The sequence below is a fragment of the Palaemon carinicauda genome, chromosome 43 (genome assembly GCF_036898095.1).
Source record: "Palaemon carinicauda isolate YSFRI2023 chromosome 43, ASM3689809v2, whole genome shotgun sequence".
NCBI classification, from domain to species: Eukaryota; Metazoa; Arthropoda; class Malacostraca; order Decapoda; family Palaemonidae; genus Palaemon; species Palaemon carinicauda.
The window spans coordinates 18750888-18771597 of NC_090767.1; the positions used below are offsets into that span (position 1 = coordinate 18750888).

General features: G+C 39.9%; 1 long non-coding RNA gene across 1 annotated transcript; it reads left to right on the forward strand.

Annotated features, from left to right (window-relative positions):
- The first annotated feature begins 7685 nt into the window (after window positions 1-7685).
- Window positions 7686-20090, forward strand: LOC137633553 (uncharacterized). The gene is made up of 3 exons (XR_011042270.1): window positions 7686-7766; window positions 17802-17973; window positions 18994-20090. It is a non-coding gene; the product is annotated as an uncharacterized lncRNA (long non-coding RNA).
- The last annotated feature ends 620 nt before the right edge of the window (window positions 20091-20710 follow it).

Genomic DNA, 20710 nt, shown 5'->3' on the forward strand with positions numbered 1-20710 from the left:
ATTCCTTCAGCAAGAAGATCTCCTTTTAACAACCTTCTATTTCCATCTTTCACTGTCTCTTCAATTCTTGCACCAGCCTTCCTTACTCTCTTCACTTCTTCCCAAAACTTCTTATTCTTTTCATATGAATGACCCCACCTCAGGTCAGCTGCCCTCTTTGCCTCACGTACCTTTCGCTTTACTTCCACATTTTTCTCTGTATTTTTCATACTTCTCTATACTATTACTCTGCAGCCATTCTTCAAAAGCCCTCTTTTTCTCTTCCACTTTTACCTTCACTCCTTCATTCCACCATTCACTGCCCTTCCTCATGCTGCCTCCAACAACCTTCTTGCCACATACATCACTTGCAATCCCAACAAAATTTTCTTTTACTAACTTCCACTCCTCCTCTAAATTACCAGTTTCTCTTACTCTCACCTCGTCATATGCCATTTTCAACCTTTCCTGATATTTACTTTTTACCTCCGGTTTTATTAGCTCTTCAACCCTCACTAGCTCCCTTTTACATCCACCTACTCTATTCCCCCACTCTTTTGCTACAACTAATTTTCCTTCCAACAATATCTATGATTACCGAAACCTTTCCTGAATACAGCATTATTTTTGAAAAAAAAAAGCAAGTAGAGAGAGAGAGAGAGAGAGAGAGAGAGAGAGGAGAGAGAGAGAGAGAGAGAGAGAGAGAGAGAGAGAGAGAGAGAGAGAGAGAGAGAGAGAATCCATTAGAATCCAAGAAATTCTTCTCTTAGCTTCAACTGGAGTCCAAATGTCTTCAGGTATGGAGGAGAGAGAGAGAGAGAGAGAGAGAGAGAGAGAGAGAGAGAGAGAGAGAGAGAGAATAAATCAACAGAGAATCCACAAGATAAAGATATACCGAAAGGAATTAAAAAAACAATAACAAAAGGAAAGATTTATTCATAGTTTTCTTTCTGGGCGAATCGTAACATTATTATCAGCTAAGACGCTTCTGAGGCAAATATAACCCTCTGAAGACATTCTGGAAGCGTTCTTATTTCATCTTCGTTCATTCCCAGAATGTAATGTTCGCCTTCCTTATCAATTTCCTTTGTATTCGTGTTAACAATTATGGAAATACTCGAAAGAATAAGGAATCTCAAATTCTCTCTCTCTCTCTCTCTCTCTCTCTCTCTCTCTCTCTCTCTCTCTCTCTCTCGTAGGAATCTTCAAAGTGTCTCCGGAGGAAAACGGGAGAAATTTAACGCTGAAGACGATTTTGTTCTTTTCCGAGGTTTTCATTCCTTAATTCTTCGTTCGTTTTCACTCCATTTATGGAAATTCTTTCCTAATCTAATGAGAGAGAGAGAGAGAGAGAGAGAGAGAGAGAGAGAGAAGCTATATATATATATATATATATATATATATATATATATATATATATATATATATATATATATGTATATATATATATATATATATATATAATATATATATATATATATATATATATATATATATATATATATATATATATATCAGCCGTTACTAATCCACTGCAGAACAAAGGCCTCGAACTTTTTTATCAATTCGCTTGTTTATGGTCTTTCTAAGCCCGTTTATACTCGCAAATTTTCTTAGTTCGTCAATCCATCGTCTTCTTTTCCTTTCCCTGTTGGTTTTGTGATAACTAGGGACCCATTCGGTTATATTCTATGAGAGAGAGAGAGAGAGAGAGAGAGAGAGAGAGAGAGAGAGAGAGAGAGAGAGAGAGAGATAGTTGCTGACTGTATCATTTGAAGGTAAATAATTCCTCAAGACAAATTGAATACTGCCATAACATAACTTGCCATTACTTAAATTGATCAGTTGTAGCAGAAGAGATAATGAATAATGAAGGAATGAGGACACGAATTCAAGTAACCATCACAGACAGACACACACACACACACACATTATTATTACAGAAATATCCAAACAAGGGAGTCTCCAATTGGACACAAGTTACGAAACTACAAAGATCATTTTAATATCTTTTTAAATTGGCGATCGGACATTTTCAATCAACTTTTAATCTACGAAAAGTGAGGTTTATTTACGAAGATAGAGATCTACGTAAAGGCAAGCACTACCCAAGACTAGAGATTAATGGTTTCATTTTGGAGTGTCCTCCTCTTAGAAGAGCTGCTGACCATAGCTAAAGAGTCTCTTCTTCTACCCTTACCAAGAGGAAAGTAGCTTACTGAACAATTACAGTATAATAACCTCTTGGGTGAAGAAGAATTGTTTGGTAATGTCAGTGTTGTCAGGTGTATGAGGACAGAGGAGAATCTGTAAAGAATAGCCCAGACAATTCGATGAGTGTGTAGGCAAAGGGAAAATGAACCGTAACCAGAGAGAAGGATCCAATGTAGTACTGTCTGGCCAGTCAAAGGACCCCATAACTCTCTAGCGGTAGCATCTCAACGGGTGGCTGGTGATTGGCCAGTCTACTATCTACTATATGTATACACACACACACATATATATATATATATATATATATATATATATATATATATATATATATATATATATATATATATATATATATAATTTCAATTCAACCAATTTTTAATTGTATCATTATCTATATCTTTCATTTTTTCATTTATTATTATTATTATTATTATTATTATTATTATTATTATTATTATTATTATTATTATTATATACAATAAAATACTTTACGTTTGTTCTGGTTTCTATTAATGATTTTTGGGAGGCTATATAGGATAGGGACTATAAAAAAAATCCTGAAAATGAATTGAAATAAATGGCAAGAGGCCGAATGGTCGGAAGAAATGACTAAATCTCACAGATCTCGTAATTTCAAATATAACGAATATATATAAAAGATTTTATCTATTCAGAATATCTACCCTGATATAGACTTTATTTTAATAAACACATTTCAGTCTTTAATTGCAATTTTAATCACTACTCATTACTTGAAAATAAATGTGAAAATTACGCTGTCCCTAAATCTCACAGACTTCGCGACTCCTGAGAGCCCTGAGGCGCCCCTCCCGGGGCCCACCGTGACCTTGGGCCCTGGAAGGAGCTTAAGGAGGTCCTACGTCCTGAATGTCCCTCGTCACGTGACACGGTCAGTTATTTTCCACCAGTGACACGCAAAGGATGTAAAAATTCATCCAAAGGGTAAGTTTATTTTCTTTTTACTTTGTCTCTTTGTGTTGTATTGTAGCGTCTGTCAAACTCAATAGAATTCCTAAGGCTTTTCTTGGATTCATTTCGAATGCTTTAGATGAAGGGGAACGATGTCATGTTCATAATAACGGGGTTGCTCTAGACAACAAGAAACGCACACACACACACACACACACACACACACCTATGAGCGTCATCATTCCCACGCATACAAACTCCAGACATGAATAAGGACATGTCTGAGGCCTTTGTCCTGTAGTGGACTAGAAACGATTGCATTTGTTATATGTATATATATATATGAGAGAGAGAGAGAGAGAGAGAGAGAGAGAGAGAGAGAGAGAGAGAGAGAGAGAGAGAGAGAGAGAGAGAGAGAGTTTTCGTCTGAAGTAGGTTCACTGTGGCCGGTGCTTGGAGGGGGAGTTGGGTGGTTTAAGTAGCTCTCTTTTCCTCGGTTACTGTTTTATTCACTTATGTATTGCCCTGCTTCTTTAAGCTAATGATGCCTTTCTTTTTCCTATAAGTAATTCATACCATACTTATTTCCTACTCAAATGGATCGATGTACATCTCTCTCTCTCTCTCTCTCTCTCTCTCTCTCTCTCTCTCTCTCTCTCTCTCTCTCTCTCGTACCTTCACTTTTTTTAAGATATTGACTCAAAGGGCCTCGGTTAGAATTCGCCAGTCATCTCTATCTTGAGCTTTTAATTCAATATTCTCCATTCATCGTCTACTTCGCGCTTCATAGTCCCTCAGCCATGTAGGTCTGGGCCTTCCAACTCTTTCTAGTGCCTTGTGGAGCCCAGTTGAAAGTTTGGTGAACTAATCTCTCTTGGGGAGGGCGAAGAGCATGCCCAAACCATCTCCATCTACCCCTCACCATGATCTCATCCACATATGGCACTCGAGTAATCTCTCTTATAGTCTCATTTCTAATCCTGCCTGCCATTTTACTCCCAATATCCTTGTGAGGACTCTTTTCTCAACTATACTAAATCTATTGTTTCGTTGCCATACCATGACTTACATCCCTGTAGTAACACCGATCTCTCTAAACTGATATATATATATATATATATATATATATATATATATATATATATATATATATATATATATATATATATATATAGTCTGATTTTTATATGTAATTTCAAGCCAATTGATTTCCAAATTTGACTTAACCTAGCCATTGTCTAATTTGCTATTTTTCAAACTTTCACTAAACTTAATTCATTTTATATGAAAGTCGAGGATCAAATACAATTAAACCATTTATAGCTCATTAATTCTAATTTTAATCTTGAAGTAGAGTATTGTTTTGATATTTGGCACCATGTGGCAATTGCTTTCGTCTGAGCACCCAGAATCTCTCTCTCTCTCTCTCTCTCTCTCTCTCTCTCTCTCTCTCTCAATTATTCTTCCATCCTTTATCCATATTTCGTTTTTGTTTTAAGGTGCTATTGCACTGACATTTAGTTAAAAAAATATATTTTGGAAAAGAAAAAAAAAGGAAATATATTTATAAGGTATCAAGATGTCTACATTTAAACTATTGTATATACAATGTTTCAAATCTAAGGGGAGAGAGAGAGAGAGAGAGAGAGAGAGAGAGAGAGAGAGAGAGAGAGGAGAGAGAGAGAGAGAGGCGCGTTGTTCGTGGCCTGGCCGGGAAACTTTAATATAGACAAACTTGACCCCTAAGTGTATAGCCTATATATATATATATATATATATATATATATATATATATATATATATATATATATATATATATATATATATGTGTGTGTGTGTGTGTGTGTGTGTGTGTGTGTGTGTAGTATAAATTATGTAGACTTTTCTTAGAGATTCTTTGCATATATTGAATGCAACGTTTTCTTCACCTTCCACCAGTATTTTTTTTTTTTTTTTTTTTTTTCAAAAGTGGAGATTTCTTTTCGTGCGTAAAAGTTTAACACTGTTCTTCTTAAAACATATTTGTTGAAGTCGTCTAGAGCAGTCACGGTACGAAGACGAGAGAGAGAGAGAGAGAGAGAGAGAGAGAGAGAGAGAGAGAGAGAGAGAGAGAGAGAGAGAGAGAGACTGGATTTAACTTGTGCTTAATCGTAGCCACCTCTGGTTAATCCTGTGAGATAGTCGAAAAGAAAAGACATCTGTCTTAAGGGGGGCTACCCTTTATCAGTTTCACTCAGTCTAAGTACTGTGTTCATTTTTCCTTAAAGCGGCTGAATCATTTTGACACGAGTACACTACACAGTGGGTCAGAAATCGTCTCAGCAGCCACGACAGATTGGTTTTACTATAGGTTGGTTTCCTGTGAACGGTCAGAGAAGAGGTCTCCCACCATCACCAATCCCTAGTTGGCCAGCGTGGTGATGAAAACTGGCCAAACTACAGCCATGAATAAGGACATGTCTGAGGTCTTTGTCCTGCAGTGGACTAGAAACGGCTACATAGATCTCTCTCTCTCTCTCTCTCTCCTCTCTCTCTCTCTCTCTCTCTCTCCTCTCTCTCTCTCAATAATAATAATAATTGATATTATATATTTGCGTTTAGAACTCTCTCTCTCTCTCTCTCTCTCTCTCTCTCCTCTCTCTCTCTCTCTCTCTCTCTCTCTCTCTCTCTCTCTCTCTTATTTTATTTATTTCTTTATTTCCTTTCCTCACTGGGCTATTTTACCCTGTTGGAGCCCTTGGGCTTATAGCATCCTGCTTTACCAATTAGGGTTGTAGCTTAGCTAATAATAATAATAATAATAATAATAATAATAATTGACGGAGTGGTGTAGCACTGGACTTAGGTATTGTAGGTCCATAATATTCCACTGAGTTTACTCAACTGTGTATAAACATATCCTTATCATTTGGGGTTATAATAAAGGACAAAGGCCTCAGACATGTCCTTATTCATGTCTAAGGTTTGGCCAGTTTTCATCAACACGCTGGACAACTGCGTGTTGGTGATGGTGGGAGACTTTTCTCTGATCACACAGGAAACCAACCTAGTATTGGTGTCCCAGACAAATTAAATTGAAAATTGTTGGGAGATTTTCATCTTAAAACTTATTTAAGCAACAAGAGATTTAAATCTTTAACATTCATAATAAAGATGAAAATTCCTGATAAAATTAATATGATAAAATTTGATTGGTTTTAATCAAATGTAAAAGTAAAAATTATTTACTTAAAAGATTTGGCAAAAAAAGAAATGTTTGTTTCATGTTTTACCAGATAAGTTTAGCAAAAACCTTAAAATTTAATATTATCTAACAAATAAATAAAGAAATTATAGCCATAACAACATATTTAATCAATAATTTATTAAATTTTTAAGTGAATTTTGACTAAAATATATTTTTTATATCAATGATCTAAATTTAGAATGATAGTTATATACTAAGAAAGCCTTCTAGGGTGAGTTTTTAACTAGTCTATTAATATATATTTATTCTATATATAATTTCAATAGTGTATTGATATATTAAGACTATAAAAAACTAATATATATATAATATTTCAAACTGTGTGATATTTTTCAAATATTTGCAAGATAATAAAGGTAATATCGCCATTGTTTACATAAGAAGTTGACAATTACCTTTTAAATATCTATTATTGTCCACAGTTATTTTCCCTTAAGAAAATGGCGTCAAATTCAAACACTAACAAAATATCCTAATTATTCCAAATTACGAGAAATATACAGACTTTTCAACAAATTTTCTTGATTAAAATTGAACTTTGATAAAATCTAAGGGAATTTTATTGAAAATTTCACTATATTTCATTCATATAATCTTTTTCATTTTGACCACGTGGTCTTGCTAAAAATCAGCTGATTTTTTGCATTACCAACTAATATTTGCAATGTACCTTTAATATATCATATTTATTTGATAAATAGAGAATTATTGGCATAAAAATCTATTTTTAATGAATTTTCCTAGTTTATTTATTTATTTTTTTAATAAAAATGATATTTATTAAGCATAAATTTTGAGTTTATACAATAGTTATATAATAGAAAAGTTATCTGTTGTAAAATTAGTTGTTTTTACACTCAATAGGAGGCGATACCATCGCCTTGTCCATGAACATTATTAATTATTATAAATATATCATAATCATATTTTAATTTAATATTCATATGGTTTCATTGTTTTAAATTTAATCTATATACGATTTTATTACATATTTTGTATTTAAGCTTGTTGACACTTAGATCATGGCATCTACATTTAGGGGAATTATTCCAAAATCAGAAAAATTTAGGGATTTTGGGGACAAGTTTTCAAAATCAGTTTGATGCTTTAAGGAAAATTCCATTATTTATGGTTACAAAAATGTAATTCCTGAAATTAATTACATTATATAATGTAACTATAAAGCATAGAAATATATATAATACTGAATTTAGATTGTGTTGATTAATGCTAGGGAGAAACTTAGCCCCTATTTTAGGGGAAGTTTCGTTAGTTTAGGGATTTATCTTCATAACAATATGGCAGACGCCAGACGGTGTGATACATCCAGCTCTTCAATGGCCGTCCCTGTTCATAAGTTTTATTTAATTTTTGTGCCTTTTAAAGTGACTTTTCTGTAAGTATTAGTGTCAGAGGTTAATCTATATAACTTTATTACTATGTTGATATATAATTAAGAGTGGCAATCCCAGAATTTATATGGAAAAATGTAGATTTAGAGTTTTTGAACCGGCTTCTAGTGACAGTACCATTTTCGTAGTGGCAGAGACTGGCCATCATGATTCTGTTATATGATTCAAATTCCATGATCCAGGCCATTGCTGGAAATTCATGGAATTATATATATGTAGTTTTGGATTATAATAAAAAGTTAAATATATCAATTTTATTGTAACTACCAAATGTGTGTGTTAATGGCAGATCATTTCTTCCCTTACCTAACCTAACCTACCCCAGTATGTGAGGGTCTTACCTTAGGCAAAGACTCTTGTTATATATTTGCTGAAGACTTTTATCTGGCCTGATGTTGAATGACTTATGAGTTATTAAAAACTTAATTTAATTAACATTTCCAGCCTCAACTATATGGAATTTTGAAGTTTTATAGATCAGAATTTTTCAAAAGTTTGAGATTTTGGCATTACTCTCTGCAAGTACTTGCGCCATCTACTGCCTTCGTAGATTTGAACAGAAAGTTCCTTGGTACAAGCACTGTATTTGTTTTGAGAAGTTTTTTCGTATGTGCGTTGTTCATTCAGTATGTTGGGTGTATATTTAAGCAGCAAAACTATATATTTATTTACCAAGGCACTTCTCCAATTTTGGGAGTTAGCTGACATCTAACAAATGAAAAAAAAAAAGGGGACGTTTCCTCCCTACGCTTCTCCCAGCCTGACGAGGGAGTCAACAAAGTTCGGCTGGTACTGCTAGCAAAACTAGACACAAAATACTTTTCTTAGTTTTCAATAACTATTGTGAAAAATCTGCCTGGCTGAGTTAAACATGATTAATATATATTTGTTCCTACAGATATAGAAAGGCAATGTTTTTTTCATAGCGTGAACTCGGCTGTCAAACTATATAATGACGTGTCGTCTGTGACTGTCTAACGGCAAGGGAAGCTCACTAATCCATACACTTAGTTTTCAGGGGCACTGCCTATTTTTCTTATTTCCTGTAGATAATGGTTAGCATATCTCTTATAATGTCATTATTGTTCTTAAAACTCTATACAGAATTGTTCAAGTACTGGGTGTTCGATGTCGAACAGCCGTGGCCCTCTGCACAAAACATCTCGATTCATTCCGGTCTTGAGCCTTCCTTTCCAACTCCACCATCGTTAGCCCGCACATCTCCTTGATATTGTCACTCAATCTAGTTTTAGGCCTTCCTCTCGTTCTTGTACCATAGACTGATCCAATTAGTAGCGTTCTTTCCAGAGTATTGTGTTTCTAAACCTGGTGTCCAATAAAAGTTAGTTTTCTTTAATCCAAAATGTCAAGTCATCTTTTTTCGATATTGATCTTTTGTAGAACTTCCACGTTAGTCTTTTTCTCAATCCAGCTTATCCTAAGGACTCTTCTGTAACACCATAGTTCAAAACTTTCTAATCTTTTCCGATCTGTAGCTTTTGAAACCCAACATTCTGAGCCGTATGATGCGATGGAGAAAACTAGTGTTTTCAATATTAAACTTACCCGATAATCATGTAGCTGTCAACTCCGTTGCCCGACAGAAATCTAAGGAGGGATACGCCAGCTATCACAATACTAGAAGGGGGTGTACTAACAGCGCCACCTGTGGCCAGGTACTCAAGTACTTCTTGTTGACACCTCCTCAATTATTCCTCTGTCGTGCCTCCGGCTAGACGTTCTGGGATACGCTCATGGTCTTCGAGTTTATTCTCGCTTATTTGGTGATGTATTCTCTTTGATTTACGGCTGTCGCATTACTGGAAACCTTCTGATATTAGCTAGATAGCTTTTATTTAATTCAGTTTAACGGTTAACGAATTTTTGCTTGTTTTTTGGATCTCCCTTTGACTTCTCTTGAAAACAAAATGTCTGACATTTCGCAAGCCCCCTCCCATAGACGTTGTAGGTCTTGCAATAGACGTATTCCGAAGGTCTCGGTAGATCCTCACACCGCTTGTTCTGACTGTAGGGACAGACCCTGTCAGTTAGAAAATCGATGTGAGGAATGCGCCGGTCTTTCGGAATTGGATTTTGTCCGACTTTTAAAGTATTCTTCTAAGTTAGAGAGAATTAGAGCTAGGAGGAGTTCTTCTCACTCTTCTTTATTTTCCTCATCTCATGATCCTCTTCCTGATCCTACCCCTGTAGTGGCTACCCCCGATCCTACTGTGTGCCCTCCGCCTGATATGTCAGTGGTTTTACGTGCTATTCAGGCTTTAGGCGATAAGGTAGAGTCAGTGGTAAGTGACCATAAGTCTCTGATGGCCGAAGTGAAAGAGTTGAAGGCCAAGAGTGCAGTGGGTGAAGTTAGTGCCAGTGCTGTGATGAGTGCTAGTGTCGGTGCAGTGCCTTGTACTAGTGTTAGTGCCAGTGTGGTGCGTGGGGATTTTTCTGTGCGAGCCAGTCGTTCTCCCAGTCCGGGACCTCTTGCAAGCTCCCAAGCCCAGGGGAGAAGCAATGTCGAAGGGCATAAGGGTTCGGCAGGCCTTGTTAGGCGCACAGAATCATCCTCAGTGGTTGCGGGCGTGTCTACCATAGACCGTCACTCCCACTTGCAGACGATTGAGCCCGTCTTCCGCTCGTCCGCTGATCTTCTCTCGGGGAAGAAACGTTGGTCTCAGGTCTCTAGACCTCTTAAACGCAGAGTCCTACCCGCGAGTGCTCAGCCAGGTTGCAGTCGTTGGCTCAGCTCTGACTCGCCTCAGTCTTCTAGCGATTGTACTCCGCCCAAGAGGAGTAAGGTACAACAGAGCTGCACCGGTGGTGCAACCACTGTTATGGCTTTACCTCAGTCTGCTACTGTCTCTGCTGATCCCAAGTGGTCTATGCTTCAGTCCATGCAAGCTCAGCTTTCGGACCTGATGCGTGAGTGTCGTGCTGAGAGTGCTGCACCTCCTGCACCTGTGGTGCACCTATCTCCTGCACCGGTTCAGCCTGTGCTGCACCCGCCTGCACCGGTGGTGCACCAACCTCCTGCACCCGTTCAGCCTGTGCTGCACCCGCCTGCACCGGTGGTGCACCAACCTCCTGCACCCGTTCAGCCTGTGCTGCACCCGCCTGCACCGGTGGTGCACCAACCTCCTGCACCCGTTCAGCCTTTGCTGCACCCGCCTGCACCGGTGGTGCACCAACCTCCTGCACCGGTTCAGCCTGTGCTGCACCCGCCTGCACTCGCTGCACCCAGTCGCAGCTCCATCTGCCAGGCGTACGATGTTGAACCTCTTCCACCTGTGAGTCAGTCTGCTCAGCTGCTGCACCGAGCTCTACCCGTGCACCCTGATCCTGCTACTCAGACATCTCTGCTTGCGGGAACTTTACCTTGTTCTGCACAGCCTCGATCTATTCACGCTCCACTCATACCACAGGAACAGGAACTTGCTGCACCTCCTCCTTCCACCTCTGTTGTTGTTCCTGCTCGTTCTGACTCTGCGGTTCAGCATTCGTATCCGATCCCGTCGCCTCATTCTGGGGTTGAGATTTCGGATGATGAGGAAGCACACCTTGATCCCTCTTCGGACCTGGACGACTCCAGACCCTCTCCACAGTCTCTTGATTTTCGCAAGGTCTTGGCTCTTCTCAGGGAGGTTTATCCAGACCATTTTGTCTCAGCTATACCCCGCTCTCCACCATCTGAGTTTTCGCTGGGAGTGCAACAAGCTCAGTCTTCCTATACCAAGCTTGTCCTAGCTAGATCCTCCAAGAGGGCTTTTAGGATCCTAGGGGAATGGCTGCAGTCTAAGCAACTTCTTGGCAAGACTTCCTTCATGTTCCCTCCAACGAAGCTCACTTCGAAAGCGAGCGTTTGGTATGCCACAGGGGAAGCACCAGGCTTGGGAATACCTGCCTCTGCCCAGGCTGACTTCTCAAGTCTGGTAGACTCGCCTCGAAGATCTGCTATGAGACGCTCAAAAGTGTGTTGGACCTTCTCGGACTTGGATCACTTGCTTAAAGGAGTGTTTAGAGCGTTTGAAATGTTTAATTTTCTCGACTGGTGCCTGGGGGCCCTCAGCAAGAAAACCTCCCATACGGACAAAGATTCTGCCATGCTGTTAATGTCCTGTATGGATAAGGCCATCAGAGACGGATCGGGCGAGCTAGCGTCCTTGTTCGTGTCAGGGGTTTTGAAGAAAAGAGAACAGCTGTGTTCTTTCCTTTCCGCCAGCATTACCCCTTGCCAACGCTCACAACTTCTGTTTGCTCCTCTTTCGAAGTTTATTTTTCCCGAAGAGCTCATTAAAGATTTGTCGGCTGCTTTGATTCAGAAAGACACGCACGATCTTGTAGCTTCTTCGGCTCGTAAGTCTAAGGCTTCCACCTCAGCCCCTAAGACTTACCGCTCCCCAGTGACTGATACTCCTGCGACTAGATTCATACCGCCCTTTCGTGGCAGAGCCTCCAGCCGAGGAAGCTCCCGTCCAGACTCTTACAGAGGCAAGTCCAGGAAAGGATCCAAGCCATCCAAAGGAAAACACTGACTCTCCGATTCTCCAGACGACAGTAGGAGCCAGACTCAAGACCTTCTGGCGAGCTTGGGAGATGAGAGGTGCAGACGCACAGTCTGTCAGTTGGCTGAGGTTCGGTTACAGGATTCCATTCTTCCTTCAACCACCTCTGACCACTTCGCCCATCAACCTCTCTCCCAACTACAAAGAGGAGGACAAGAGGCTAGCTTTGCACCAGGAGGTGTCGCTTCTTGTGCAGAAGAAGGCTGTGGTTGTAGTCCGGGACCATCAATCCCCGGGCTTCTACAACCGCCTCTTTCTTGTGGCCAAGAAGACAGGAGGTTGGAGACCTGTCCTGGACGTCAGCGCTCTCAACGAGTATGTCACCAAGCTGACGTTCACGATGGAGACGACCAAGTCGGTCTTAGCAGCGGTCAGACAGGAGGACTGGATGGTCTCATTGGACTTGAAAGATGCTTATTTTCACGTTCCGATTCATCCAGACTCCCAACCTTTCCTAAGATTCGTTTTCGGAAAGGTCGTCTACCAATTCCAAGCCCTGTGTTTTGGCCTAAGCACAGCTCCTATGGTCTTTACCCTTCTGATGAGGAATGTAGCCAAATTCCTTCACTTGTCAAACATCAGAGCCTCCCTCTACCTAGACGACTGGCTGTTGAGAGCCTCCTCGAGTCGTCGTTGTCTGGAGAATCTTCATTGGACTTTAGACCTTATCAGAGACCTGGGTCTATTAGTCAATTTGGAAAAATCTCAACTCATTCCCTCACAATCCATCGTGTATCTGGGAATGGAAATTCAGAGTCAGAGTTTTCGGGCTTTTCCATCGGCCCCCAGGATAAGCCAAGCCCTAGAGTGCATCATGAACATGCTGAAGAGGAACAGTTGCTCAGTGAGACAGTGGATGAGTCTCACAGGGACTCTCTCGTCCCTAGCCCTGTTTGTCGAGCTGGGCAGACTCCACCTCCGCCCTCTTCAATTCCACCTTGCAGCTCATTGGGACAAGAGTTCTACCCTGGAAGCAATCTCTATCCCTATCAACCAAGAGATGAAGACCACTCTCCTGTGGTGGAAGCACAACCTTCTTCTCAGAGAGGGTCTATCCTTGGCCATTCAGACCCCCAATCTTCATCTCTTCTCAGATGCATCGGACTCGGGCTGGGGTGCAACCTTGGACGGAAAGGAATGCTCCGGAATGTGGAACGAGGAACAACGATCTCTCCACATCAACTGCAAGGAACTGCTGGCAGTTCATCTAGCCCTGTTGAACTTCAAGTCCCTCCTGCTAGGCAAAGTGGTGGAGGTGAACTCGGACAACACCACAGCCTTGGCTTACATCTCCAAGCAAGGGGGGACCCATTCGAGGAGCCTTTACGAGATCGCAAGGGACCTCCTCATTTGGTCAAGAAGTCTAAACCTCTCTCTAGTCACGAGGTTCATCCAGGGCAATATGAACGTGTCAGCAGATCGTCTGAGCAGAAGGAATCAGGTCATTCCCACGGAATGGACCCTCCACAAGAGTGTGTGCAACAGACTTTGGACCTTGTGGGGTCAACCTACCATAGATCTGTTTGCCACCTCCATGACCAAGAGACTTCCTCTGTTTTGTTCTCCTGTTCCAGACCCTGCAGCAGTTCATGTGGATGCCTTTCTACTGAACTGGTCCAATCTCGACCTGTACGCATTCCCTCCGTTCAAGATAATCAACAAGGTTCTGCAGAAATTCGTCTCGCACGAAGGGACACGGCTGACGCTGGTTGCTCCCCTTTGGCCTGCAAGAGAATGGTTCACAGAGGTACTACAATGGCTAGTAGACTTCCCCAGGACTCTACCTCTAAGAGTGGACCTTCTACGTCAACCTCACGTAGACAGGTTACATCCAAACCTCCACGCTCTTCAACTGACTGCCTTCAGACTGTCGAAAGATTCGCTAGAGCTCGAGGCTTTTCGAAGGAGGCAGCCAGGGCTATTGCCAGAGCAAGAAGGGTTTCCACTCGTAGGGTCTACCAGTCTAAGTGGGAGGTCTTCCGAAGCTGGTGTAGAGCCAATTCAATATCCTCTACCAATACCTCTGTGACCCAAATAGCTGACTTCCTGCTTCATCTTAGGAATGAGAGATCCCTTTCAGCTCCTACGATTAAGGGATATAGGAGTATGTTGGCCTCAGTTCTCCGCCATAGAGGTTTGGACCTGTCTTCCAACAAGGACCTTCAAGACATTCTTAAGTCTTTTGAGACGTCTAAAGATCGTCGTCTTTCCACTCCAGGCTGGAATTTAGACGTAGTCTTAAGGTTCCTTATGACATCTAGGTTCGAACCTCTCCAGTCAGCGTCATTCAAGGACCTTACCCTCAAGACTCTTTTTCTCGTTTGCCTGGCAACAGCTAAAAGAGTCAGTGAGGTTCATGCCTTCAGCAAGAACATTGGTTTCACGACCGAGTCTGCTACATGTTCTTTCCAGCTTGGATTCCTAGCAAAGAACGAACTTCCTTCACGTCCTTGGCCTAGATCGTTCGAGATACCTAGCCTTTCCAACATGGTAGGTAACGAACTTGAGAGAGTTCTTTGCCCTGTCAGAGCTCTCAAATATTATCTCAAGAGGTCTAAACCTCTCCGAGGACAGTCAGAAGCCTTATGGTGTGCCATCAGGAAACCCTCGAGACCCATGTCCAAGAATGGGCTTTCGTATTATATAAGGCTTCTGATCAGAGAAGCACATTCTCACTTAAAGGAGGAAGACCTTGCATTGCTGAAGGTAAGGACCCACGAAGTAAGAGCCGTAGCTACTTCGATGGCCTTTAATAAAAACCGTTCTCTGCAGAGTGTAATGGATGCAACCTATTGGAGGAGCAAGTCAGTGTTTGCATCATTTTATCTGAAAGATGTCCAGTCTCTTTACGAGAACTGCTACACCCTGGGACCATTCGTAGCAGCGAGTGCAGTAGTAGGTGAGGGCTCAGCCACTACATTCCCTTAATCCCATAACCTTTTTAACTTTTCTCTTGAATTCTTTTGTTGTTTTTATGGTTGTTACGGTAGGCTAAGAAGCCTTCCGCATCCTTTTGATTTGGCGGGTGGTCAATTCATTCTTGAGAAGCGCCTGGGTTAAAGGTTGTGTAGAGGTCCTTTAGTAGGGGTTGCAACCCTATATACTTTAGCACCTTGGGTTGATTCAGCCTCCAAGAGGAACGCTGCGCTCAGTAAGGAAGACGATCTTAAAAAAGAGGCAGAGTAACGGTTCGATTCGACTTCCTTACCAGGTACTTATTATTTCATTTGTTATTAGAGATAACTGTTATATGAAATTTGGGGATACTTGGCTATCCTTTAATCTTGTTCACTGGTTTTCACCCACCCCCCTGGGTGCGAATCAGCTACATGATTATCGGGTAAGTTTAATATTGAAAAATGTTATTTTCATTAGTAAAATAAATTTTTGAATATACTTACCCGATAATCATGATTTAATTGACCCTCCCTTCCTCCCCATAAAGAACCAGTGGGATCGAGGAATAATTGAGGAGGTGTCAACAAGAAGTACTTGAGTACCTGGCCACAGGTGGCGCTGTTAGTACACCCCCTTCTAGTATTGTGATAGCTGGCGTATCCCTCCTTAGATTTCTGTCGGGCAACGGAGTTGACAGCTACATGATTATCGGGTAAGTATATTCAAAAATTTATTTTACTAATGAAAATAACATATTTGAGAAGCCGCTTCTTTGTGTTTAGAGTGATATGTATCTTTCCACACATGGCTTAGTACGATGGTTACATTCTTTGCAATACCAATTCTTCTTTTGATATCTTGTTCCTTCCTTCCTCACTAGGCTTTTGTTCCCAATTGGGGCCCTTGGTCTTGTAGCATCCTGCGTTTCCAACTAGGGTTGTAGCTTAGCAATTAATGATGATAAAAGAAATTAAAGAAGAAAAAAGTTTGTGCATATGACTGTATTGTATATTTAACCTGCTAATATTAACTTATTTTTGGTTTAAAGGCTCCAAATTTGATGCTGGCGTTGGATTTTTTGTCTTAGAGTATCGTCTGTATTTACTACCGAACTTAATGGCATCCTGACTCCTATGGACATAAATAACCTTATAGGAAAGGGGCCCAATTTTACAATATTTTGTGACGTAAGGAGTCGCCTACGAAACTTCAAAGGTTTTAATTCTAGTAACCCTCAAGTTTTGAAGATTTTCGAGTGCTCATTATTATTGGGCTGAGAGGTATAGCAGTTCAATTATGCTGGGTTCTAGCAGGTATACAAGTTGAGTTTTGCCGGGTACCGACAAACCCGCTCATAAATGAAGAGGCAGAGAGAGAGGTAAAGGAAGCTGCAACCGATTTGCTTTGTCGGCTACCTATTGGACACACTCGTCTGATGCACAAGGTTTTTTTATGATGCTGAAATTAGCCAATTTGCAAACTGGTACCCCTTCCATAGAGCTATTTTTTTTTACCTAATGCCCCACTGTTGTGTCCTTGAGAAATAGATGTGTTAGAGGTTCGAGGTAGGGATAGCGGTTGGCAAAGATTCTTGCGCAGATTGGAATATCTCAGAGTTCTCGTAATTCTATCTGCTGAGAAAAATTTCGTCGTCATAATCTATAGAAATAGCATTTTTTAAATTAGGGAAAAGTATATTAGTAAGTATTCATTATTTGTTAATAGTTATCTGCATGCAGGAGTCTATAAAACCAGGCCAGAAGGGATTTTTATTCATTAATACTGTTGTGCGAGTTTTAATCCAATATTTCAATGAGTTGGTGCATTGTAAGCTAAGACTCAATAGTCGTTAGACAATTAGGCTTTGTAATTTTAAAAAGCAATGTTTAAAGTTTAATAAATTTTTCCAATATGTCATTTTTATATTTACCTCCGCCACCAATCTTGGAAGGAGGTTATGTTTGTTTGTGAACAGCTTCCTGGCCACAATTTTAATCATAGAGTAATGAAACTTGCAGGGATAAACTTATGTAATTAGCTGGAAATTATTAAATTTTGAAAGGTCAAAGGTCAGGGTCACAGTCGAGCAAAATTACCAATTCACGTAATCTTTCGTAAGTTTGGACATCGTTGCCACAGAGACTTCAAACTTGGTTCATATTTAAGTGTATTGAAATCAATGCCAATTAATACATGTTAAGGTCAAAGGTCAAGGTCGAGAAATAAGGTGCCGCGGTGGAGGTCTGCACTCTACTGAGTGCCCTTCTAGTTTTAAAAAGCAACACTTAATAGTTTTATATAATTTTATATCTGTAGTTTTTATATTTGTTCTTATGATAACTTGATTTCTGTACATTAGCAAAACTGACATGTAAACTGAAGTAAATTTATTTGTGTATAAAATGTAATTGCCGATTCACTTATGGTTAATATTAGTGATTTTCTAGATTCTTTATATATATTTTCAAATCCAGGTTTAGGTGACACCAATATGACTTATTTTATATCGGTTAATAAAATTGCAGTTGAATATATTTGATTTTCAATTTGCAGGTGACCTAAGATGCAGGATGAGTCAAGGACAGAGGCAATGTAGGCGACCTGTAATAAGTCTCCGTTGGGAGAAGGGTCTGTTTCTCTCTTTGCGAGCCTCACCCTTGGGCTCCCCCCCCCCCCAGCGGGATAGCGTACTCCCTGTTCTAACAGTTTCTACACCCTTATAAAGGTTTGTCTCTCGGTTAATAGGTATAGAAAATAACTCTCTGGGTCATTTATATTATTTGATAACTTGTGATATTTCCTCAGTCTTAGAGTACAGAAGTCCCTCCTAGCTTACGAACAAATAGGTTCCAAGAATCTGTCTTATATGTCGATTGTTAAATTTTATTGTAGAATGAGCTGAACCTAACCTAAAATTTCAAATAAAAATGTTATGTTCATAGCTCTGTCTATCACCAGTGTAACTCAAAAAGCCCATTTCTGATGTATCCCGTAATTTTCATAAAAATTGCACGAGTTAGGCAGGCACCCTGAGAAGAACTGAACTTAATAATGATTGGACAGTGTTTAGGCCGATTTTGTCTTATTTAATGTAATACATTTGACATAAGATATAAGTCTTGCAGTTTATTATATAAGTTATTATTACATATACATACCAAGGCACTTCCCCCAATTTGGGGGGTTAGCCAACATCAAACAAATGAAACAAAAAAGGGGACGTCTCCTCTCTATGTTCCTCCCAGCCTAACAAGGGACTCAACCAAGTTCGGCTGGTACTGCTAGGGTGGCACAGCCCACCCTTCCACATTATCCACCACAGATGAAGCTTCATAATGCCGAATCCCCTACTGCTGCTACCTCCGCGGTCATCCAAGGCACTGGAGGAAGCAGCAGGGCCTACCGGAACTGCGTCACAATCGCTCGCCATTCATTCCTATTTCTAGCACGCTCTCTTGCCTCTCTCACAGTCATTAATACTCAAAATATATTAAGATACATTTTATGATTAAAGAACTGACGTAGGATTTTAGTGTTTTAGAAAAGCTATACTGTATAATTGTACATTGATATGTAGAATATCTACATTTTAATGTACATTTATACAGTATAGCTTTTCTAAAACACAAAATCCTACTTAACGAAGCAAGCTGTTCTTCCGCCTATCAGACCTCTGGTAATTATTTTGAATATTTTATTAACAAAGGCCTGGATCATTTGATGTAACTTTTCGCTTTTATTGCAGATAATCTTCCACCAGTAATTGATGCAACACTCAATCTTCAGCAAGAATAATTCAAGAAGGCTTTGCAAGTGCCTGAATGCAGTATAGATAGATCAATTAGGAGGTCTTACAAAGGCCTCAGTCAACTTCAAGATTCTTTGAAGCTCTGAGGCAATTCCAAGAGTTACGAAGCCCTCGGTCAACTCGCCTCACCTCTTCCAAAACAATAAATGTAATCCGTCAGGAAGGTAGATAGTGTGAAAAATATCAGCACCAAAGGTACGACAAGGTATATGGTAATGTAGCTCTGTGAATCTCAGAGCATTTCGAGATACAACTCCCAGAGAGAGAGAGAGAGAGAGAGAGAGAGAGAGAGAGAGAGAGAGAGAGAGAGAGAGAGAGAGATCATTTCTCAAAACTGTCTTGTTAATAAATCTGCTCATATTTTTAAATGGTATTGTCATAATATATATTATAGATAAGTCTTGTCTTGGTTACTTTAGATCACTTTATGTGAATCAATATCTCTCTCACAGCTAGTGTGCATTAATACATGAATTTGAGTTGTACAAGATTTATCAAAACTGTTTATCAATTTTTAGTGCAGAAAGGGTAAGATTAGTTCCATTATTCATGATTTATTGAAGGTTTTCGCATCTTTTGTTAAACTTTTATCCCATTTATTTTGATCTGTTCCCTTTTCTTCGAGGTATTTCTTTGACAGAATTGTCTTGTGTGTTAGTGTCCGCAACCATTTGTATTCGTAACAAAGTCCGTTTGTCTATGAATATATTCACCTAAATTTGCCTTTCTTTTAATGAAGGTTTTTGGAATTGATGTGACATTAGAATTTTTGGTGAATAGGAGAATGTTGAAAACAGTGTTCTTTCCTAGCTACAGCTTGTGTTAGCATTTGAGTTTCCTATGTCTATTAGAGATCGAGTTTGTCCATATAAGCATTTGAGTTTGCTGTGTATTGTTTGTTAAGATATTGGGCAGAATGCAAAATCTATGAATTCCTTTTGGAAGAAGTGGATTCACATTCTATATGTTTACAGTTTTCAGGACAGTCCTGTTCAATTGTTGGTTTACTCAGCCACCCGATGAGATACTACCACTAGAGAGTTACGGCATCTTTTGACTGGCCAGACAGTACTACATTGGATCCCTCTCTCTCTGATTACGGTGCATTTTTTCTTTGCCTACACACACACCGAATAGTCTGGCCTATTCTTTACGTATTCTCCTCTTGTCCTCATACTCCTGACAACACTGAGATTACCATGAAATTCTTTGTTTTGGACTAATTTTTCAGTGGCCACTATTTTCTTTGTAAGGGTTTAAGAGATTCTTTAGCTATGGTAAACAGCTCTTCTAGGAGAATCAACCATTGTCCTCTAATCTTGGGTAGTGCCATAGCCTCTGTACCATGGTCTTTCACTGTCTCTTGCTTAAGGGTACACTCTGGTACGTTATTCTATCTTATTTCTCTTCCTCTTGTTTTGTTAAATATTTATAGTTTATATAGAAAATATTCATTTTTAATCTTGTTGCTCTAAGAATATTTTATTTTTCTTTGTTTCCTTTCCTCCGGTGCCTTGGAAGACCGTGAAGGTAGGAGCAGCAGGGGATTCATCATTATGAATCTTCATCTGTGGTGGATAACGGGGGAGGGTGGGCTGTGGCACCCTAGCAGTACCAGCTGAACTCGGTTGAGTCCATTGTCAGGCTGGGAGGA